At 41.7% G+C, this 24,118-nt stretch overlaps 1 long non-coding RNA gene and 1 pseudogene across 2 annotated transcripts; one reads left to right on the top strand and one right to left on the bottom strand.

The window, feature by feature from the left end:
- Positions 1–261: 261 nt before the first annotated feature.
- Positions 262–2,709, top strand: LOC309643689 (ADP-ribosylation factor 1 pseudogene; annotated as a pseudogene). Its single transcript has one exon. The product of its transcript is annotated as an ADP-ribosylation factor 1 pseudogene (transcript).
- Positions 2,710–9,474: 6,765 nt separating this feature from the next.
- LOC309643726 lies at positions 9,475–23,053 on the bottom strand. The gene is made up of 2 exons (XR_014254033.1): positions 22,986–23,053; positions 9,475–22,672 (listed from the first exon to the last, which is right to left on the bottom strand). It is a non-coding gene; the product is annotated as an uncharacterized lncRNA (long non-coding RNA).
- Between the last annotated feature and the right edge of the window lie 1,065 nt (positions 23,054–24,118).

Here is a 24,118-nt window from a genome sequence, read left to right on the forward strand (position 1 = left end):
CCGGTGCTGCTCAGCTAGGCCTCGCATCTCCCACATCCGGGCGTCGCATGCCTCCTGCAGACGCACACTCCTCAGTCACAGTCTTGGGCAATTTAAAACGACTTCACCGTGAGTAAGTCAGAAAGAGAAAAACAAATACCGTATATTAACGCATGTATGTGGAACCTAGAAAAATAGTACAGGTGAACCGGTTTGCAGGGCAGAAATTGAGACACAGATGTAGAGAACAAACGTATGGACACCAAGGGGGGAAAGTGGGGTGGGGAGATGGTGGTGTGATGAATTGGGAGATTGGGATTGACCTGTGTACACTCATATGTATAAAATGGATAACTAATAAGAACCTGCTGTATAAAAAATAAATAAAATAAAATTGAAAAACAAACAAACAAACCAGCAAAAAAAACTACTTCACTGTGGTCCCAGAAAACTTTTGCTTTTCCAAAAGCCTGGCCCGTTGACCTTATGGGCCTATGCTTTAGAAAGCAAGCACGCATGAGTATCTTTTAGGGTAAGGACATCTAAGGCTTCCAAATGTTCATGTTTAGCTGTTGATTTACGGTGAGCCTAGAGCTGAAAGCAATAGAGATGGCGTCTTGGATAGAATTCCCTGGAAGCAGAGCCTGACACAGGGATTTGAGTGCGTATGACTCATTGAGGCAGCGCTCTTCAGAAAATAAATAAAGCGTCTCGTGGGAGTGAAACCAACACCTGCCTCAGAGCGGCAGCTGTGCCGCGGCCGCCGAGGGTTTCTCCGGCCAGCGTGGCTGCCATCCTTCTACGACGTGGGGAATATCTTTGCAAACCTCTTCAAGGGCCTTTTTGGCAAAAAAGAAATGCGCATTCTCATGGTGGGCTTAGATGCTGCGGGAAGGACCACCATCCTGTACAGACTGGAGCTGGGTGAAATCGTGACCACCGTTCCCACTACACGCTTCAACGTGGAGACCGTGGAATACAGAAACATCAGCCTCGCTGTGTGGGCGGCCAGGACACGATCCGGCCTCTGTGGCGCCACTACTTCCAGAGCACACAAGCTCTCATCTTCGTGGTTGACAGCAATGACAGAGAGCGTGTGAACGAGGCCCGAGAGGAGCTTATGAGGGTGCTGGCAGAAGACGGGCTCAGGGACGCCATTCTGCTCGTGTTTGCTAACCAACAGGACCTCCCCAATGCCGTGAATGCGGCCGAGATCACCGACAAGCTAGGTCTACACTCTCTGCGCCACAGGAACTGGTACATTCAGGCCATCTGTGCCACCAGTGGGGACGGGCTCTATGAGGGACCAGACTGGCTGTCCAATCAGCTCTGGAACCAGAAGTGAGCTGTACTCCTCTCTCCTCCCCTCTCACTCCCTCCTCCTACCCTCGCTTTACTCTCATGTGGCAAACGTGCCCCTGGGGTGTGAGTGCCAGAAGCTGTCTCCATGGTCGGTCACAGTGTGCTTCACCATGCTGTAAACGTGCAGACGCAGCCCGCAACTGGGTTTTTATCTAATGTAAATAGTTTTTGTTTCCAATGAGGCAGTTTCTGGTACTCCTATGCAATATTACTCAGCTTTTTTTATTGTCAAAAGAAAATCGACCCACTGTTTAGTACTGAGAAGGGATTTTAGGCACACAGGTCAGCCGGGAATTGCTGTGTCAGATGAGCCCAATGCTCCTCCTCTGGGGTTTAGGTCTGTGTTGAGATCCTTTCTGGTGGTTGGTTTTTAACCCAAACTCAGTGCATTTTTAAAAACAGTTACAAATATAAGATAAGGAGAAGACTTGAACACACAGAAGGGAGAAATGTGCCTAGTGTAGGTTCTGCAGTAATGGCCTGAGGCCGGTCCACCAGTGATCTGTTTCCTGTTGGGAACGTGAAACGGGGCAGAACCAGCTATGATCCATTCTGCATGGTCACAATAGGGTCCCTGTGATTTGCTCTGTCTCGGGTCATTCCACACACCGCAGCATTTGTGCTTGTATCTGTGCTGACATGGCCGCCCAGGAGATGGGCTGGAGGCTGCAGCCACCGCTCTCAGACCCCTTGGAGGAATCCCAGCCTTTTCTTGGGTCAGCATGGGCACTTTGGTTGGAACGCTCTGGTTGGAGCGGGAGCCCTGCAGTCCCCTTGCTTGCCTGCTCCGGGCTCTCTGGGGTCTCACCAGCAGGAGCGCCGGTGGTCATCCTTAAGCCCCAGCCCTTGGGACCCCCTGTCTACATGTGCTTTCACTGCCTCAGGCTGCAAGCGTCAGATTTGCCATCGGAAACGATAACCTCTACTTTTTTCTTTTGTATTTGGATAAACACCGAAGAAGCTGGAGCTGTTAAACTTTATCTTGGGGAAGACCTCCCAACTGGTTGATCTGGCGTCGTGGAACCTCTTACGGCTTTCAATACACAGTTAGTCATCAACTGTTTCGTATACTTGTTTTCAGTTTTCATTTCGACAAACAAGCACTATAATTACAGCTATTAGAATAAAATCTCTTAACTATTAAAAAAAAAAAGAAAATAAATTAAAAAATACAAGGGAGGCAGGGAAGTCAGATACGGAAGCAGGACAGGCCTTTGTGTGATCCATAGGGGTAGACTCTGGAGCGGTACTGTCCAGTAGAAGTTACTGCACTGAAGGGGAATGTTCTATGTAATTGGCACAATCCAGTACAGTTACCGCTGTCTACATAGGACCATCGAGCATTTGAAATATGGCTGGCGTAACTGACATACAGTTTTTAATTAAATTAAATTAAAATGTAAATAATTACATAAGAGTCATGGCTACTGTTGGACAACGCAGTCCTGGAGTATAAACCTCAAGTCAGAATTGAGAAGGAGGGGTGAGCATCTCATGCTCTCGTTGGCGATGGGCTGCCCCGGCTTTGGTGGGAGGGTGGGTAGAGCATAATTTCCCAGGCAAAACTGTTAGCAGTGCTTTTCACTCTACGTTTCTCTTCTTAACCAACAGATGCCTTTCTATGTCTGTGAGTCTATTTATGTTTTGTAAATAAGTTATAGAAAACAAACTTATGGTTACCAAGAGGGAAGGGGAAGAGGGATATATTAGGAGTTTGGGATTCAAATATACACACTGCTATATATAAAATAGGTAACTAACAAGGAGCTACTGTATAACACAGGGAACTATACTCAATATCTTGTAATAATCTATAATGGAATAGAATGTAAAAAAAAGAATATATATATCTATATATATGCATAACCAAATCATTTTGCTGTACATCTGAAACTAGCACAACATTGTAAATCAACTCTATTTCTATAAAAATTAAAAAAAAAAAAACCTGTTAGCAGTGGACAGTCAGACAGTTGAGGGGTGTGGGGTGTGCGTTCCGGCCCAGTAAAGCGGATGAGGCACTAGCGCGCCCCCTGCAGGTCACAGGATGATCAACTGGGTCATCCTGACGCCCTATTTTCATCCCACCTCACAGATTCTCTGAGAACTGAATTACAGTCCTAGAATAACGTGAAACCAACAACTGGCCACTGACTTCATGCAGCAGAACAAACTTCCCAGTCCCCAGAGCTGTTGGCTTCTCTCCCACCTCATTCTCAAATCATCCCTGGCAGTTCTACTGGTTTGCTGGTCCCAAGAGGAGGGTCATGAGGTATTGCACAAGTACACACAGGAAATTTTTCTGTGAGCTTCTGATTATTAGCTGTTCCAGCCATAGAGAGGAAATCTAATTTTACACTGTCTGCTACCACCTTTGAGATGGCTAGCCCAACAGCTCTAAAAAAGAAAAAACAAATTTGCCCTTTCTACACTGGAGCGTCATAGGTATGAAGTTATAAATAAGGAAACCCACGTTCATGTTTTATTTATACCTATTACACAGGATTTATGGTGTTGAAAAACACATTCAGCTTAATTTATGCAGGAATTAACTTTGGTAGAGATTAATTTTTGATCTACGGCCCCTCCCTAAAATATATTATCTCTATTCATAATCTTGGCTTGCAGACAGAGACGATAGTGAGTGAAAGAAAACAACAACAACAACAAAAACAACAAAATGAGAAAAATTCCAAAGGGAGGAGATACTTTAAGTCCTGAAAATGAAGATAACAGGATGCTTTTAAAATTAGAATCCCTTGGAGTTCACTGGCAGAGCCAGAATTTAGAATTAACCTAACAGTCTTTTCTACTGAGTCTGGACATTCAGGAGAGAGTTTTACATGAAAATACATAAAACAGAAGAAAATAAAAAACAGGACCTTGGCATATATTAATGCTTAATAAAAAGGAATTAAGAACTCTGCTGAAATACTTAACCAGTATTACTCCTATGTTATCTATGTCACATCTTTACAGACTACCAAGCTGGTGAGTATGTGTGTGTGTGTGTGTGTGTGTGTGTGTGTATGGGAGAGGAAGAGGATGGGAAGGAGAGGGAAAAAATCAAAGGCAAAATCAAAAAATCAAAGAGAAGCACAAAATATAGCTTTGAGCCTCTGGACAGTCAAGGGGAAAAGGGAATGACGAATGTCATGCCTACAAGAAAGTATATTAGTTTGCCAAGAAGCACTAATTTTGGTTTTGTTTCAGAAAGTTGTCTTTATTTTAACAAACAAACAAATAACACAGTAGATGTTGTCTTTTTTTTTCTTTTCTCTTCTTAGACCCCAGCCATCTTTACAGCCTTACACCTCACCGACTGAGGTGAGTCACTCACTGACATTACCTGCCTGACCCCAGTCGATGCTTGTGTTGGGACCGCTGGTCCTGAGGATGCTGTTGAGAGCTCATCACGCCTGCCTCTTCCTGTGGAAGCCTCAGGCCGGTCAGAGTGCCACCAGGCGGGTAGGGGAGAAGACAAAATAAGTTGTCTCCCACCCTTCCTATGGCAGGTGACACCCTCTCTCCACAGCTATTAGTGTTTCCGTGACTCTTCTCTCCTGAGCCCCCCTGCACTGTTATCACCTCAGCCTCCAGCCAGCGCCCAAATATCCAGGCCATCACTGGTTATGGGATGGGGTACCACAGGAGAGTGTCTGGGGAGAGGGCACCCAAAGGCGTCCCTCATAGGAGGGGTCTTGTCTCTTAGTTTTTACTGGTAGAAAAAAATGCAGAGACATTCTCCCAGGCTATGTGTTTTGCTGGACCAAAGCAGAGAGTATATAATATTAAGTCATTGTCCTGGAGATTATCTGACCAAGGGAGTTGGCTTCGAGGCTGTGTCCTTGGCAGTGGCATGATTTAGTTCTGAAAGGGAGAACAAATCTCTCTCCTTCACCAGCCCTCACAAAAAGCAATGCAGGAAGCTTAGTCAAGTGTGCAAATCTCTACTGTGAACTTTTCTGCCACATCTGGGGGAATTACTGGCCCTTGAAATCTCTCACAAACAGATAAGAAGCAAGGTTATAACGTGATTTGACACGGAGTTTTGAAGGCTCCACTCAGAAATGGGGAAAGTGCGGCTTTCGAGGCACCATTTCAAGAGATTAAGATTTGAAATTGTGTTGCTTTATCTTACCGTTTCCTTTCACAGGCTTTTGCTTAGGCCTTGCCTTAGAGCTTTGTTTTCATCCTTTCTTTCCCCAGTGTACATATGAAGGTTTGCAACACTTCACGCTTGAAGACTTGAGGAAAACTGAGTAAATTCAATATGACCGACTTCAGAGTCACTGGCTTCTCATGCATTTACTTGCTGTGAAGAGAAAAGCATGTGAGGAAAATATATTGCCACTGGAGGAACAGATCTGTCTTACGCATAATGGCTCATTTTTATCCATCCCTCGTGTCTTACCAGAATAGGTTACTAAGGAGGCTGGCCCCGCAGCACAGAGGTCTCTCAGCCTGGGCTCTGCGGATGGCCCTCATCCCCAGGCCTCCTTGCCTTTGCTGGGCTGACCCCTCCTCCCTGACATTCTTGAGCTTCTCCCAGGTCATGAGCCCCCGGGCTCTCGGCAGCTGAAACAAAAGCTGAAAGAAACCCACTCAGCTCTGCAATCAGTGTGCTGAAGCCCCCGTCCATAGCAAGGGGCCAAACCCTCCCATTTCCAGTCCTGCGGAGGCTGGAGCCACTGGGCTCAGATCTGTTGGTTAATAGGGTTGGAGAAGTTGAGACCAAACTCTAGGTCCAGAAGGAAAGAGCAAATTCAGGCCCAGCCCAAAGCTGCTTCTATTTCCTGAGAAGAAACGAAGAAGCAACCACTCTCTTCAGACTTTCTGGAGCAATCCTCTTTTGAGCACTCTTATTTTGTGGTGGATAGAAGCTCTTCTATCTGATGAGAGCATCTGTTCTAACCGTGGCAGTGGTGGGCGGAAGAGAGGTTGGGAAAAATGTACGTCTAGGAGCAAACAGAAATTGAGGTTGGAGAACTGTTCATGGTGTTTCTGGGGAGTCCTGTGCGATTAGCACAATGTGTTACTAAGAATGGCTGTGGACCAGGGGTGCCGTGGAGGCTGGTTTATCTGTTTGGCCCATTCTCAATCTCGTCCTGAACAGAAATCGGGGCTCTGATGAGTGGTGGGGGAAGAAGAATGGCAGGACATGGAGCTGGGAGCACAAGTGAGGGCCTGAAGCCTCTGGCAGTATAGCATTGGGTGTCCTGTACAGGCAGAGGCTTCCAGGTGGCCTTGGGGACCTAGGTTAGGAGGGACAGGGGGACTCAACAAAATGAAGGACGGGGACAAGCTTTGCCTGTTCCCCTGTCTCCCTTAAGCCAACCTTAATCCCCGGGATTTGTGGACGAAAAATGTCACCTGCCATATCAGTAAACAAAGGATGGTGCAGCCATCAAACTATCAGCCACTGCAGCTGCGCCGACTGTGCACCCTGAGGGGATTCAGGATGGAGAAAAGCAGGACAATGGTCCTAGGTAGTTAAGGTGCATATCAAAGGAATGATTTCAATGAGCCCAGACTCTCGCATCTTCCCATACAGAGAAAAGTGCTAAGTTCATTACTTTGAGATATCTGCTTTTTCTTTAATTAACAGTAATTAATTTTTGATTAATTTTGACCACCCGTTTTTTGTTGCAAAACCTCCAGTATATCCTGGCCCCTCCATTACCTCTTTGGAACATTCCCTCAGAGCTATCTGAGAGGCTGTATCCTAAGCTTGAGTCCTCAGCAAGTCTGCTGAATAAAATATAATTCTCAGCTTTTAGGTTGTGCATCTTTTTTCAGTTGATAGGTTGAACTTCTGAATAATGAATTAAAAATCTTACCAGGAATAAATATTGACCTAACATACTGATAGCAGTGATGAGACACATTGCTGGGGCTTTTGATCAGTTCTTAGCGGTCTTGCTGGCATGTGTGTTAGCAGAAGAAAAGATACCACTCTGGTGTGACCCTGAGGGTTTTGACCATCTGGCCCCAGTCTATCTTTCCCAGTTCATCTTTTCCCACCTTCCCATCAATTCCTTGCTTTTGTCCTTCTGAACTCTTCCCGACTCCCAGGCACACCCTGCACTTACACAGCTGTGCTGAGGGTATTCTTACTGCCTGGTAGAAATCCTTCTCTCTCAACTCTTTGGAAAAGTCTTATTACCCATTCATTATGTTCCCAGGCAATTTCCTTCTATAATGATTTTTCTAGCTCCCCAGATAAAATTGATCCTATCCTTCTCTGAAATTTCATTTTCATGCTACTATAGCATATGTTGAATTATAATTATTCCTTCATTGGTGTCACTCTGCTAGATCACGTATGCTTTAACTGGGGAGACCAAAGTTAAACTGAATTGCCTTGTTCTGCATTAAACTAAATGAAAAGTCTAAGATAGGCAAGTACGGTCTCAGTATCTGGTAGGTGTTTATAAAAGAGGGAAGGGAAGGGAGGTGGAGAAACTCTATCTCTGTTATCAATGTTGCATGCTGGCATATACACACACACACATACACACACATATGTGTCTATACACACACATACATATACAGATAGATAGAACTACTTACTATGTACCATATACTGTACATACATGGATATTTTAATTTAATCCTCATAAGGAAAGAGAAATGATTAAAGGTTTAAGTAATTTGCCCAAGGTCACATAACTAGTAATAGAGCATAAATTCAAATTCAGATAGTCTTGACTCCAGAGCCCAAGACTTCATCTGTTATTATTAACGACCTCCCTTTATCACACCTCTAATGGACACCTGTCATTTCCTTGGCCACCTGCCTCCTATTTTAGAGGCTGAAAAGCCCAGACATTGTCCCATCCTCTCTTGCAGCTAGAATGCAGACAGGTGACCCAGGCCTGACTAAACAGATGCCTCTGCTAGAGACTCTGAATTGGGAGCTGGTGACATAAAGAGGCAGAGACAGTGGAGAATCCAGAGGCGCCAAGCAGGTGGTAGCAGAAGCTGCAGCATCCAAAGTCCGGTGTCTGTGGTTGCCAGGCAATCTGTGGCTTCCATTTTTCAATGGTGGGTCAGTGGCGGTCGTTTCCCTACTAGGCGGGTTACGTGATGTGTTTTGACTGGGGTCCACCTGCAGCAAAGCTTCCTTTTCTTGCCTGGTTCCAATCATGTTGGAAAGTCCTGGAACTATTTCACAACTCACCAACGAATGCTTTTTTTTTTCTGCTTAATCAACCAGAATTAGTTTCTGTTGCTTGCAGCCAACAACCCTGACTGGTATAATATATAGACTCATTATCTTTAATGTAGGTTGACTCCAACATACATCATTCCTACCTGGAAGAAAAAACACACATGGACCCAGAATTTTATGAAAGTTCAGCAGAGTAGAGGGTGAAGGTGGAAGATGGTGGATCATTGGGAACAATTTCTAGCTCATTGATGTGACTATTTATGATTCACGTTGCAGTTTGCAAGGATGATTATGGGATTTTTCAGCATGTTGTTACAAAACCGGTGTCCAGAAGTGGACTTTTACCTTCCAAGTGTAATTTGACTTCCAAGTCTAAGTCTGTGCTTTAAAAAATTTGTGATGAATTTGGCCTTTGAATAATACAAAAGAAAATTACTACATATCTTTCCTGCTATTATAGGCAAAATGGCTTCCTCAAATTGTAGTACTTACAAAACTAAGATCACAGAGGAAGTTGAACTGCCGAATTATTTAACGTAATCTGACTCATTAGAGGCTTAGCTTCTGAGATGGAAGAAGATACGATAGTTTACAAAAAAGTTACTGATAAATTCCAAGATGGAATTCACTTTGAAGAGAGTGAAATGTGGTTGGTGGGTAACGAATCTCTCTGGCCTAATGCAATGAGAGAGTTGAATTTGCCGTTTGACAAAGAGGTTTATAATTACAAGGCATCTCTGAACTTCTGGAAGAAGCTACTGCTTCAGATGGCCAAGTGGTCTACCGAGATGTCAGATATAAGATAGGAATAAACCTTACAGAGGCCAGGGGTTTGACCTTGGTAAGTCTAGACACACTAATATGATTATCATCACTTTAATCAGGTTGTAAATTAAACACACACTCTACAAAGCAAAGACTTTCATGGGGTTGTTATTTAGAGGATGATGAAAAGCTGCTTTCTGTCTCTCCTGAGAACACGACGGGAAGAAATGAGGTGACTTTGCTTAGATCAGTGGCTTTCAACCAGGGGTGATTTGGCAATGATGGTAGGGAGAGGGGAAAGGGAGGGTGCTACTAGCATCTAATGGGCGGAGGCCCAGAATGCCACTAAACATCCTACAATGCACAGGACAAAATCCCACAACGAAGAATTATGTGGGCCAGAAATGTCAGTAGTGTTGAAGTTGAGAAACCCTGGGTTTGATGTAAGAAAGAAATTTCTGAACTTGAAGTTATATAAATATCGGAATGGGTTTACGGCTCCAGGACTACTGGGGTGAGTGAAGCACTGGCCTCTGGGTGCATAATTTGAGGGTCAAAACCCTCAGTAATCAAGATAAATAATATTTTTAAAAAATCAGTGCAAAAAATCCATGATGAACAGTGTATCAAAAATGTAAATAAAGACAGGATCCAACAGAGATGGGATTTGGGTAGAGGAAGTTAAAATCTTGTTTATCTTGATTACTGAGGTTTGGGGCATCTCGCTTAAATTTTGTGCCCCAGGCAAGGACCTCAGTTCCCTCACTCTAGTCCTGACCTGTTGGATTATCAAGGGTGTGGAATCGTTTCAGCTAAAAGGTGATTTGATCTGAGTATTACTAAGCTGGGGAATAGTTAAGCCTGGTGGAGGTAAATGAGAAGGTCTTTTCCAGCTCTAGAATTTTAGATTTTGGTGACTAAGTTAAATAAGGAAGCAGCCCCTATGTTAAGCTGCACAGAATTTCTGTAACATGGTTTTCTAACTTCTCTGATTTATAGCCTGGCCTCAGTTAGCCAAGATCATCTTCATTATAAAATGTAATGTATGAATGGCATCCCAAAGAAATACGTGGCATTAACTATACTCTTTAGCAACACTCTGCTATTGCAAATTTCCCTGTCAGAAAAATAAACATTGCGTGACTTTCCCATTTTACTATTTCTCCATCTCATCCTCTTGTCTCCCAGCCCCACCTCACCACAAAGCCTCCTGACTATTCTTTTTCAGGATCCATTGATATTGACATTCTTCTACATTACTTGCCCCTTTTGTTCCCTGAAATGCCATAGATGGAATCTTTGTGTGTGTGTGGAGAGGGGGAGGATTTAAAATATTTTTCCTTCTCATAGGCTTGGGGAAGTAGTCTGTCTATATCTGATGACTAAGTTTACATATGTGGGCTATAGAGTACTTACCACATAATGCTGACCTCTCAGACATGCCAGATGAAAGCTTCAAAGATAATTTACTATCCTGGGCAGGGCAAGATAGACAGTTATAAAAAATTACGGTAGTATTACCAATTAGGAGAAATGTGGTCCTGGATCCGTATTAGAACAAACACTCTAACCGTTATAGGTCGCCTTCCCTTAATTTCCCCGGTTTCCGTCTATGTGCAGCTCCCGTTAGAGTACCTACATTCAGCAAATGTACTCTTGCATGAAGTAACTGGATATGGAACCCACCACTTCCCCACATCCTGTCACTTAATCTAACTGACATATGTACAATTCCTTTTGATCTATGCTAACCATCCTTATCTCAGTGCAGATCTCTAGTTCTATCTGTTATTTTTAAAAAATGCTTTAATCAGAGGGTCACGACAAGTTGGGTTGAATTATAGGGTTTGGGTTTAGAATTTTTTTTCATTCTGTTAGAGACAAAGCAACATCAAACTTGGGCTCCTTCTTCCCAACCCCTTAGTCATTGCTATTCTGATGAGCTATTTTGTGTTTATTTCTTGAAAAAAAGAACAAAAGGAAAAGAAAAGAAAAAGAAACTAAGTGGTAGATGGGTAGATGAGAAATAATTCTAATTTAATTGGAATTACCAAAGCTAGACATAGCCAAATGTTTTCTTCTCTTTTTTCCTTATCCTTTTCATTTTCTTTTTTCTTCTGGGCCCAGGGTGAACGGAAGTTCAAGTAGTCTGCCCACTGCTTAAGCAAAGGATATGTTTAATTGTCTAGGATTTGGGACTCGGGCAGAAGTTCTGCAGTCCCTTTAGGATTATGCATTTTGACTCAGGATCTAAATGACACATATGTGCCTAGGTTCTCCAATTCTCAAGAAAAATGCTCAAAGTTTCCTTGATAATAATCAGGCTACATGAACATCAGGTTTGTGGGCTTCCTATGGCAGAAAAGAAATTATGCCTCCTGCATAATTTTAGTTAGATCTTCAGGAAGGAGATCAAGTGAGATAAATGGAGTATTTGTTCTCTTTTCTACATCCCTGTTCTCTAAACAGTTGTTACTCCACCTATTTTATATAACCTTGCAAACATATACTGAACAAATGGAGGAATAAGTGAGTGAATCAGAGTTCATTGCAAATGGTAAGGATTCTTTTAGAAAACTTTTCTCTTGGTCATACATAAAGTATGAGTCACGAGGTAAAATGTTTTTTTTTTTTTTTTTTTTTTTTTACTGTGGTTTGTGCTAATCACTGCTGATAAGAGAGTATCATACAAAAAACACCACCACCCCCGCCCAAAAAAAAACAAAAAAAAAAAGGAAAGAGAGAGAGAGTATCATATGACACTTTAAACAGAATCCTACGACTACTAAATAAATTATCACTTCATTACTGGAGGCATAAGCTTAGGGTTCAAAAATTTTCCTTTAATCACTCTGCTTCCTGTGTTGCAATATAACTTCAGCTATGTTAAAACAACTCCCTCCATTGTACTATTGTGTTTTTGTGCATGTTTGAAATTTTTCATAGAAAAAAGGGTTTTAAAAACTTCCCACCCACTGCACCAATTTATTGTTCATAGTAAATAAGTCAGGGAGTGTCTCTTATGTCTAATGCTTTGAGGCAAACCCTTTAAATGCAATCTGGGTCATCTCAGTGATCTCAAGGTTTCTGTGCCCTAAGTTGTATCTTCTGTTCAGGTCTGTTTCAGATTATGTCTGTAGGATGGAAAAAAATCCGTTACCATAGTAAACCAGCACCTTTTCAATATACAAGTTCAGTTACAATATTCTCACAGAATGTTTCCATTGAAAGAGGCTGACATAGAGAATGGACTTGAGGACACGGGGAGGGGGAAGGGTAAGCTGGGACAAAGTGAGAGAGTGGCATGGACATATATACACTACCAAACGTAAAATAGATAGCTAGTGGGAAGCAGCCGCGTGTAGCACAGGGAGATCAACTTGGTGCTTTGTGACCACCTAGAGGGGTGGGATAGGGAGGGTGAGAGGGAGACACGAGGGAGGAGATATGGAGACATATGTATATGTATAGCTGATTCACTTTGTTATACAGCAGAAACTAACACAACATTGTAAAGCAATTATACTCCAATAAAGATGTTAAAAAAAAAAACTTAAAAAAAAAAAAGAGGGCTTCCCTGGTGGCGCAGTGGTTGAGAATCTGCCTGCCAATGCAGGGGACGCGGGTTCGAGCCCTGGTCTGGGAAGATCCCACATGCCGCGGAGCAACTAGGCCCGTGAGCCACAACTACTGAGCCTGCGCGTCTGGAGCCTGTGCTCCGCAACAAGAGAGGCCACGATAGTGAGAGGCCCGCGCACCGCGATGAAAAGTGGCCCCCACTTGCCGCAACTAGAGAAAGCCCTCGTACAGAAACGAAGACCCAACACAGCCATAAATAAAAATAAATTAAATAAATAATTAAAAAAAAAAAAAGTCACAGTCCTGCATCCCGAGAACCCCGTCCGTCTCCAGCAAACTGAGGTTTCAACATGGCTCTGTAAGAGTTAGTTGTTTGGAGTCTGACAAATCACATCGATGTGAGTCTCATAAAATCCACCAAGTCACTGTATAGACATCAAATATGTAGAAGCAATAAAGTATTATATTTTCAGTGACTCCTCTCCCCCAGGAGAGACTAAGCTTCTGTGAGTTGGCTTTGATAATGGTAAAATGCAGTCACTAGAGCTCACACTGGCAAATCAACATAATTTCTGGGCTCCTCTAAACACGAGGAATTGATACTTCTTTCATAGCTCAGCCCTGCCCCAATGACTTTTCACTATTCCTGTTTGAATGAGTGGGTAGGCTAAACACAGAAAACTTAACTGTGTTATACCCATTATTAGATAAGGACAGAGGGTGATAATTTCATAAGATGAGGTGGGGTCAGGGGAGCCATTTCCACTTGACATCATAATAGCATTAGCTTGGAAAAATTATCTGGAGCCACATAGAGAACACACTGGATTTAGTTCAAATCCACTAAGTCTGGCTATTTATAATAGATTCCTTTGTACAGTCTATTCTGCTTGTTACACTTGACATGAAGTACTTAGCAGCCCTACAAAAAGAGAAAAAGTATTTGTAGGTATTTAGTAAAGTGGAGTCATTGAACAAAAAAAAGAAAGGGTAGAAAAAGAAAGATCCGTCAGGATGAGAAAGGAAAAAACAGGGATGGAAATGGGGAAATAAAACAAGTTTCAGTTTAGATTTGTAATTCATCTTTTTAAAATCTATTTCAGGCCTGAGTTATATTGTAGCCCAGGAATATTTAGTCCAGACAAGGCTAAATGGTAAAGACAGGCTGATTTAAAAAAAAAATTTTTTTTTTTTGGCCACACCATGAGGCTTGCGGGATCTTAGTTCTGCCACCAGGGATCGAACCTGGGTCCCCCTTCAGTGGAAGGGTAGGGTACTAACCAGTGACCACCAGGGAAGCCCCAAGACAAGTTGATTTTTAATAGGAACTCATTCAACATTAGATGTGTGTATCATTTTCTTCATGACTGCTTATATATTATGCTCTGGGAGTCCCCAAATAGCAGTTTGATCTTCAAGTCTTTCGACTGGTTTTAAGTAACTTTTCAGATAGGCAAAAAAATTTGTCTTTCGGAGAACATCTCCCCCATTATTTTTAATAGTAATCAATATCAGGGAGAGAAGTTATTTACATCCTGAAACCAAAATGAACTTATATCTGTTAAAATACGATTGGCATATATTGCCAGAGTTCACTTAAATACCATGAGTGTGTGAGTCTCAGAATGCAGGCTGGAACCAGCAGTATCAGTGTCCCCTGGGAACCTGCCAGAAATGAAAATTCTCAGCTCCCCACTCCAGACGTGATGAATCATAGATTCTGGGGGGAGGGAAGAGGGAGCAGCAATCTGTATTGTAGCAAGCCTTCCCGGTAATTCTGATGCACACACAAGTTTGAGAATCACTGCATTTGTGTATCCACAGTGGTGGCTTTATTTCCTAACCATCTTGTTTTATCACATGGATAGGCTTTACCAACCAGGCCAGCTGTACTATATTCTAAAAAGTTCACTCATTCTTCAAAGATTGATCACACCTTGCCTGATGCTGTCTCTGCCTCAAGGTGTGATTGATCACACCTTGCCTGATGCAACCTGCAGAATAGTTCTAGCATATGTTCATATTTTCAATCATTATTAAAATCCTTACTTACTTTTTTCTTTTTTAATTTCAAAATTTTTTGATATAAATGACATATAACGTTGCATGTAACCTACACACATTCTTCCTTATATTTTAAATCATCTGAATTTACTTATAATATGACATACAATGCAAATGCTATGTAAATAGTTGTAAATACAATGTAAGTGCTATGTAAACAGGTGCTAGTGGGGAGCAAAGTCAAGTTTTGCTTTTTGGAAATTTCCAGATTTAAAAAAAAATTTCTTTATTTCTATTGAATCCTCAGATGTGGAACCTGCAGATATGAAGGGCCATCGATATATGGTTGTATCCCCCAGGGCTTCTGCTTGAACCCTGACTGATACAGATTGGCAGTGGTGCCACATCAAACCCAAGGCCTGCTTTTGTATGACTCCTGAGCCAAGATGGTTATTATGTTTTTAGAGGGTTGTAAAATAAAACAAAGAATGTGTGACAGAGACCATACGTGTCCCACAAGGCTGAAAATATTTACTCTCTGGCCCATTACAGAAAGTTTGCTGACCCTGGTAGGAAAAATAGGAGTGTAAAATGCTATGGCTACTTTTTAAACACTTTGGCAGTCTCTTAAAAGCATAAACATAAATTTATCATATGGCCCAGAAGTCCTGCTCCTACATATTTACTGAAGAGAAATGAAAATACATGTCTGTACAAAGACTTGTACCTGAATGTTCATAGCTTTTTAATTCATAATAACCAAAAAATCAAACAACACAAAGACCCATTAACAGCTGGATGGATAGACAAATTGTTATACATCCATAAAATAAAAGGGAATTAACCACTGATACCCAACAACATGGATAAATGTAAAAAAAAAAAAATACCAAGTGAAAGAAGGCAGAGAAGGAAGAGTACATATTGCATGATTCCATTCCATTTATATGAGGTTCTAGAACCAGCAATGTCGACCTAGAGACAAAAAAAGTACTAGTTGCCTGGGAGGCCAGTCTGGGGGGTTGACTGTAAAGGGGCTTGAGTGACTGCCCAAGGAATTTTTTTTTTTTTTTTGGCAGTGCTGTGGGCATGTGGGATCTCAGTTCCTGACCAGGGATGGAATCCGTGCCCCCTGCAGTGGAAGTGCGGAGTCCTAACCACTGGACCGCCAGGGAAGTCCCTGGGTGACTTAAACAACAGAAATTTGTCTCATAGTTTTGGAGGTCAGAAGTCCAAGGTCAAGGTGTTGTCCGGGTTAGTTCCTTCTGAGGGTTTTGGGGAGAATCTGTCCCATGCCTCCCTCCTAACCTATGGTGGTTTGCTGGCAGTCTTTGGTGTTCCTTGACTTTAGATACATCAGTCTGATTTCTGCCTTCTCCCTGTGTATGTTTCTGACTCTGTGTCCCAATTTCCCCCATTTTATAAGGACATCAGTCCTAGTGGATTAGGACCCACCCTAATGATCTCACATTTGCTTGATCATCTGCAAAGATCCTATTATCAAATAAGGTCACATTCATAGGTACTGGGGGTTAGGATTGTAACATCTTTTTGGGGGGGACATAAGTCAACCTATAACAGTTGTTCGCAAATTAATATAGAGGTGTAGGACTTGGCCTCATGAACATGGTCATCTCAACAAATTCCTCTCTTCCTTAGGCCATGAGTCTTTGGAATCTTTGCCTGTCTTTCCTGTCTATCATGTTATCTTGATCTAGGTCAAGTTCTACAGGGTAAGCATAATTGAATTGATTTGGTTTGAGGCAAACATTTAAACAGAGAAAAGACAAACACATGTACTCAATATTCAGCTAAACTATTCACTCACTGATTTACGTTAAGGCCTTAAAGTAAATATTACCTACTTAGAAAGGTTACTTTATCTAAAATAGTATGGCTGCAGCCGCAGTTGCCTTTACAAAGTCTATTTTTGAGACTTCTGAAGCTGTCAGAGCCATAAGTGCTACCAATAAACCAAAGGTAAAAATTATTTTTATTAATAAAATTTTACTTCCCTTTTCAGAGTGTAAAGTTTCTAAAGGCTGACTCTTTCCCCATCCATTTATTTATTTATTTTTCTAAAATTTATTTATTTTTTAAATTTTTGGCTGCGTTGGGTCTTCGATGCTGCGCGAGGGCTTTTTCTAGTTGCGGCGAGTGGGGGCTACTCTTCGTTGGGGTGCGCGGGCTTCTCCTTGCGGTGGCTTCTCTTGTTGCGGAGCACGGGCTCTAGGCACACGGGCTTCAGTAGTTATGGCACGTGGGCTCAGTCGCTGTGGCTCACGGGCTCTAGAACTCAGCCTCAGTAGTTATGGCACACGGGCTTAGTTGCTCCACGGCATGTGGGATCTTCCCAGACCAGGGCTTGAACCCGTGTCCCCTGCATTGGCAGGAGGATTCTTAACCACTGTGCCACCAGGGAAGCCCCGTCCATTTATTTTTAAATGGAATACTTTATTCTAAAATTTTCTAATTAAAGAGTTAAGACATTTTTAATGGACAAAACTGTATCTGTCTGGTTTTTTCTTTGTATTTCTTAGTTTCAGCATAATATAAAATTTTCACAGAAAAGAATAATTCTATTGGAAAATAGAATAAAAAATTCACCCAAATGCCATTACCTTATATAGCTATATATTTTTTCCTGAAATTCTATACACATTACATTTAGATGTACCGATTGAACAGAACATATTTGTTTTTCCCTTCGAAATATAGATGTGCTTCTTCCTGCTAATAACTTTGTTAGTATAACATTTCCACTGTATTTTTGTTCATTGAGAGGAAAACAATGTCAGATTTCTTTCTTTATACTAACCAGTTTACACATTTCCTAGCCTTTTCTTTATGTAATAGGTAAAAAGATGAACCTAATACCAACTAGCTAATCAACAACTAGACAGGGTTATAGTAATGTTCCAGGCACTGAAAAAGAGGTTAGGGAGGGAGAAAAGAGGTCACTGTCCTTAAGAACTGGAAATCTAGCCGATGAATTTACAAAAGAGGTGCCAGATCTGAACGCAGATCAAATTCCTTACTATGTTGATCTGCACATTATACTTCTATGCCTGGGGAAGCTCCCCCAGGGCCATTGTGTGTCGGCTGTCAAGGGACGAGATTCAGTGTGACTTGATTTCTTCAAGTTTTTTGCTCAGTGAGGCTAACAGGTGGTTGGGGGAATGATAATAATAAGGTAGTGAGATATCATTTATTATTTAATATGAAAGGAAAATATGCTATTGACATAAGACATAAAAACAGAGATTCCTCTCCCATTTGGATTGAAAGAAACACACATCAAGAGCGGTTGCTAATGAAAATGAGAAATTTCTACTACCCACCCTGTAAAACAAAGAAAACAAGCAATAGAACCTCGCAACACCCTACCCTTCTTTTATATTAAGTACTTAATTTCTGAATGTGGAACATTAATTATATTGTTGAGATTAAGCCAATTTTGGTAATTTGAATTTTCAAGCTTATTATCTCTTGTATCCAGATGCAAATATTTCATTCTAGGGACAGGGGTTTTACAGAAGATTTACCAAAAAGCAGGGTCCTCTCCACAGAGAGCTATTTATTTTCCATTTAGCAGAAGTCATGGCATAGAGCAAGTCCAAAATAGTGCAAATTACTACAAATGTCTCTGCTCCAACATTTCCAGTCTCTTTTGCGTCAGGATAATTGTTTCCATGTTTTAGTTTATTTTGTTAGCATAAACAGGTTTTTGAGTTTGTCTGGATAATTTTTTCACCTTCCAAGTTCCTTTTGCCTGTAGCGTCTCAGCCTTTCTTTGGGAAAGGGCAGGACTCAGCACTTCTTCAAATAGTCATTGTGATTTATAATCCTATTAATTGGCTTAATAAGGGCTTCTGGGGCTTGAGTTCCAGGCATGGACACTCCAAATTCCCATTATATTGAGGACCGTTGTATTGACCAGCAGTCTTCACTTGGTTATTCCCCAAGCCCAAGTTACGGGATGTGTGAGCTTTGCCAATCCAGAAGTTTTCCTCTAAATTCATCCTCCTTGTGGAAACTGTTGGATAACCCAACCTTCCCGTCTAAATCAGCCCAATTACTGAACCACAATTATAATTAGCAGCATACCTATTTTTCCATTCACTTTGGGAGCCAAAAGTACTTTCTCATCATGAGTTAATTCACCAGGCCAGGTCTTGGGATTGTTGTCCTATCACTGTTGCTAAAAGTAGTCATACGAAGTCAACAGAAGAGAGTTTCAGTACACAGTTCCAGCCTTGCTTGAAACTTGGGTTCCAAATGCTATTTGAACTATTTATTAGCTGTTCTTAGTGCTATATAACAAAGAATTTGGCTAGCTTTTGTCTCTGGTTACTGGGAGAGAGCCTCTAAATTATTGGAATTTCCCAAGTGGTAGGAGAGTCTTTGTTGTTCTTGGTGAACCCCTCAGACCCTACCTGAGTTTATGCTAATGAGGTGACTCATGGTGGGCACCTGGATAGTTTCAGGATGGGGGTTGGCTAGGCTGGAAAGATCAACCATGTGATTAGAAGGTTGGGGCTTTGAGCCAGGCCCTTTCAGTGCCATATGGGAGGAGAACTGGAGATTGAGTTCAGTCATGTGGCCAGTGATTCAATCATTCGTGTCTAGGTAATGAAGCCCCAATAAAAAACTTTGGACACCTGGAACTCAGGTGAGCTTCCTTGTTGGTTATACTCATTGATGTGCTGGGAGGGTGACCTGTTCTGAGGACACGGAGGGTTTGTGTTTGAGAGCCTCTCAGATCTTGCCCTATGTGTCTCTTCATTTGGCTGGTCCTGATTTGGATCCTTTATAATAAAACTGAAATCATAACACTTTCCTGACTTCTGTCAGTTTAGTTTAGTGAATTATTGAGCCTGAGGGGGTAGTGGAAACCTCCAAATTTGTGGCCAGTTTGTCAGAAATGCCGTGGCCAGAGAACCCAGGAGCTTGGGCTTGTGTCTGAGGTGAGAGGAGTCTGCTTACTGTGTCCTTAGCTAAAATTTGACCTAACTCTGTGTAGTTAGTATCAAAACTGCAAGGCAATGAGGAACTTACTTTAATTTTTTTAACAGAAGTTGAAGAATTTCTTACGCATACATAAGAACACATGAGAATGCATAACCTGGTCAATTGTCCAATTAATTTTCTTCTTGAGATTTTTTTTTTTTTACAGTAGACTTTCAAGTCCAAATAAAACAGGTTTTTTGTTGTTCTTGTTGTTTTAGTATATTGAAATGCAGCATGATAGTCTATTAATGGGGTTATTTAATACAGCCATTGTTTCAGCAGTTTGGGGTTTATAACCAACTAGGTTACTTTTAGTTCTTAAGTAGAAATGAAATGATTAGGTCTTTTAAACAACCGCTTGCAAGACTTGGACACTAAAGCTCTAAGAGGTGGGAATTCTACAGAACCACCAAGAAAAACCAGATATGTTGCTGAAGGTCTCCTAGTGACAAAGATGCAAGGGTGGTACCAAAGTTGACACATCAACTTGTTTTGGGAACTTCAGAGGAGGAGAGAGGAGGGCAAATCATCTCCACGTCTCTTACCACATGGAATCTTATAAAAGACTTTGCATATAGTAGGTGCTCAATAAATGAGATGTCATGAATAAGGCCCTTAAAGGTTATGTGAGGGCTGGATGCAAGTCCATGTGTAAGATTCTGGTTGCCTGCTGGTAGGTACTTTATGTAGTTTAATAAGCTTCAAGGACTGACAGCTCAGAGACAGGGAACTAGAAGCAGAGTGAGAAGTTGTGGCTTCTAAATTATGCTTCTGAAACAGGTGTTTATATTTTCTGTTTCAAATTAGTGCTTTAAGTACTGACACTTCCAACATGGCCCCCATCTGGATGGGTGGAGAATATGGGGCAAAATCAAGCAGTCTATTCTACAGAAAAGGTCTCCTCCTGCCCCTTGAAGAACGGTGAGGAATCCTGAGTAGCGAGTGTGATGCTGGGGCTAAGACAGGGCAACTATCAAATGTGATAGGTGACAAAAGTTTTCCAATCCAAATACTTACTAGATGACGAACACATCGGTTAAGTTCAGAAGGAACTTACATCATTCCTTTGTTTTTTTTCTCCTTAAAAATGACATTTCAATTTAATTATGTAATTATTAATTTTAAAAAAGAACTTATATTGGAAACAACCTGAAACTGTATTTTTCTGTTGCTTATATTAAAAAGCATAGTGTGATGAATCTCCATGTACTCATCATTCCGTTGGGTGAATTTCAGTTGTGAGAACTGAACCAGTGTTGCCCTACGAAGCAAAGACTAATGAAAAAAATGTTCACTGAAATGGTAAAGATATCCTTCGTGAAGAAATAAGACACTCTGGCATTTCTTCAAGTGTGTCTCTGCTGTCCAGGATCAATTTATGCTGCTCCAGAGCCTTCAGAAGGCGGTTGTGGAGCTCCTTTAAAAATGGCCCTGGCTTCTCAGTGGTCCTGGGGATCAAGGCAACTGACTGCAGTGGAAGCTTTTCCAGATACTCCTCCCTTGAGGGGGTGAGAGAGAGGAACCAGGGAATAAGTTGGGAAATAGAGCGTTAGAATTCCTGAAGCCTCAGAGGACCTGCTGGGGCAAAATCCCCAAACAAAAGAGATGATTAAACACTGATGATGGGACATGAAGAAACTCCCCATCATGGTACGTTTAAGGGAGCTATTAACACTTAGTGAGGAGCAGCTGGAAACACTTGCATTTCACCCTCACAGCTGGCTCTCTCGCTGGCCACATGAGGTTGTCATAATGGCCTTGTAAAACACACCCAATTGTCTCTTATTCCTTAACTAACATCTTATAAAGTTGACAATATGATTATGATGGAATTGAATCAGAAATGAATTGACACTTATCTGCACACACCATAGCTTCCTGTCAAGAATTTAAGGAATAGTGTGGGTAGGAAGGGAGCTGTCAACTACATGAAGACAAAGCACAAATAGTGGCATCAGGAGCTCCTTTAAAACTTTAAGGAAGAAAATAACAAAGTACAGTAAGTGCAAACGAGTGCTGTCAGTGGGAAGGAATCTTAGCCCTATGATTCTTTAATCAGTTTCATCTCCTTAGCATAAGACTGGCTGTGTATACTCTTTACAATAGCCAAGACCTGGAAGCAACCTAAATGTCCATTGACAAATGAATGGATAAAGAAGATGTAGTACATATATACAATGGAATACTACTCAGCCATCAAAAAAACCCCAAAAAACGAAATAATGCCATTTGCAGCAACATGGATGGACCTGGAGATTATCATACTAAGTGAAGTAAGACAGAGAAAGACAAATACCATATGATATTGCTTATATGTGGCATCTAAAAAAAACGATACAAATGAACTTATTTACAAAACAGAGAGAGACTCACAGACATAGAAAACAGACTTATGGTTACCAAAGGGGAAGGGTGGAGAGGGATAAACTGGGAGTTTGGAATTAACAGATACACACTACTATATATGTAAAATAGGTAAATAACAAGCACAGGGAACTATATGCAATATCTTGTAATAACCTATTACGGAAAAGAATATGAAAATGAATATATATATATCTGAATCCTTGATCATCAATCCAGAAAACTCAGGTTATTCTTCATGAGGGAATGGCAGGAGGCAGCTTTGATATTAGAGAACAGAGCTACATGCAATTCACAGGAAGGGTTTATTCTGAGTAATAAATACATATATTTATTTTCATTATGTCTATAAACATTGATTTTTTTTGAAGAATGTTATTATACAGCTAGGTTTAAAGGAGTATGACAGGCATCAATTTTTTAAATAAACATTGCCTTTATCATAATTTTTTTTGTTTGTTTTCTTATTATTTATTTATTTTTTGGCTGTGTTGGGTCTTCATTTCTGTGCGAGGGCTTCCTCTAGTTGTGGCAAGTGGGGGCCACTCTTCATCGCGGTGCGGGGGTCTCTCACTGTCGCGGCCTCTCTTGTTGCGGAGCACAAGCTCCAGACGCGCAGGCTCAGTAGTTGTGGCTCACGGGCCCAGTTGCTCCGCGGCATGTGGGATCTTCCCAGACCAGGGCTCAAACTCGTGTCCCCTGCATTGGCAGGCAGATTCTTAACCACTGCGCCACCAGGGAAGCCCACCTTTATCACAATTATTTTTTCAAATGGCTACTTCTAGAAAGGTATTCAAATCCTATATTCCATTTTTTTTTCAGCAATCTATTATCCAGATCACTGATGATTTAACTTTTTTTTTTTTAAAGAAAGTGCTTGAACTGTGTTTTTTTATTTTTTTAATTTATTTTTATTTATTTATTTATGGCTGTGTTGGGTCTTTGTTTCTGTACGAGGGCTTTCTCTAGTTGTGGCAAGTGGGGGCCACTCTTCATTGCGGTGCGCGGGCCTCTCACTATCGCGGCCTCTACTTCTTGCGGAGCACAGGCTCCAGACGCGCAGGCTCAGTAGTTGTGGCTCACGGGCCCAGTTGCTCCACGGCATGTGGGATCTTCCCAGACCAGGGCTCAAACCCGTGTCCCCTGCATTGGCAGGCAGATTCTCAACCATTGCGCCACCGGGGAAGCCCGCCTTTATCACAATTATTTTTTCAAATGGCTACTTCTAGAAAGGTATTCAAATCTTATATTCCATTTTTTGATGTAAATCATTTAGGACAATAAAGCACAGTGAGGTACAGATGAGCACTATGGTCTGGATGTTTATGTCCTCCCAAAATTCATACACTGAAAATCTAATGCCCAACGTGAAGTTATTAGGAGCTGGTGGGGCCTTTGTGAGTTGATTTGGTCGTAAGGGCGGAGCCCTCATGTTGGAGTTAGCTCCTTTATAAACAAGGCCCAAGAGAGCTCCCTTCGGCTTTCCCCAAATGATGATACAAGAAGTTGGAAGCCGAGGATTGGTTCAAGATGGTGGAGTAGAAGGAAATGCGCTCACTCTCTCTTGTGAGAGCACCGGAATCACAACTAACTGCTGAACAATCATCGACAGGAGGACACTGCAGCTCATCAAAAAAGATACCCTACATCCAAAGACAAAGGAGAAGCCACAATGAGACAGTAGGAGGGGTGCAATCACAATAAAATCAAATCCCATAACTGCTGGGTGGGTGACTCACAGACTGGAGAATGCTTATACCACAGAAGTTCACCCACTGGAGTGAAGGTTCTGAGCCTCATGTCAGGCTTCCAAACCTGGGGGTTCATCAACAGGAGGAGGAATTCTGAGAGAATCAGACTTTGAAGGCTAGCGGGATTAGA

The sequence above is a fragment of the Balaenoptera physalus genome (assembly GCF_965194825.1).
Source record: "Balaenoptera physalus genome assembly, chromosome: 15".
In the NCBI taxonomy this organism is placed as follows: domain Eukaryota; kingdom Metazoa; phylum Chordata; class Mammalia; order Artiodactyla; family Balaenopteridae; genus Balaenoptera; species Balaenoptera physalus.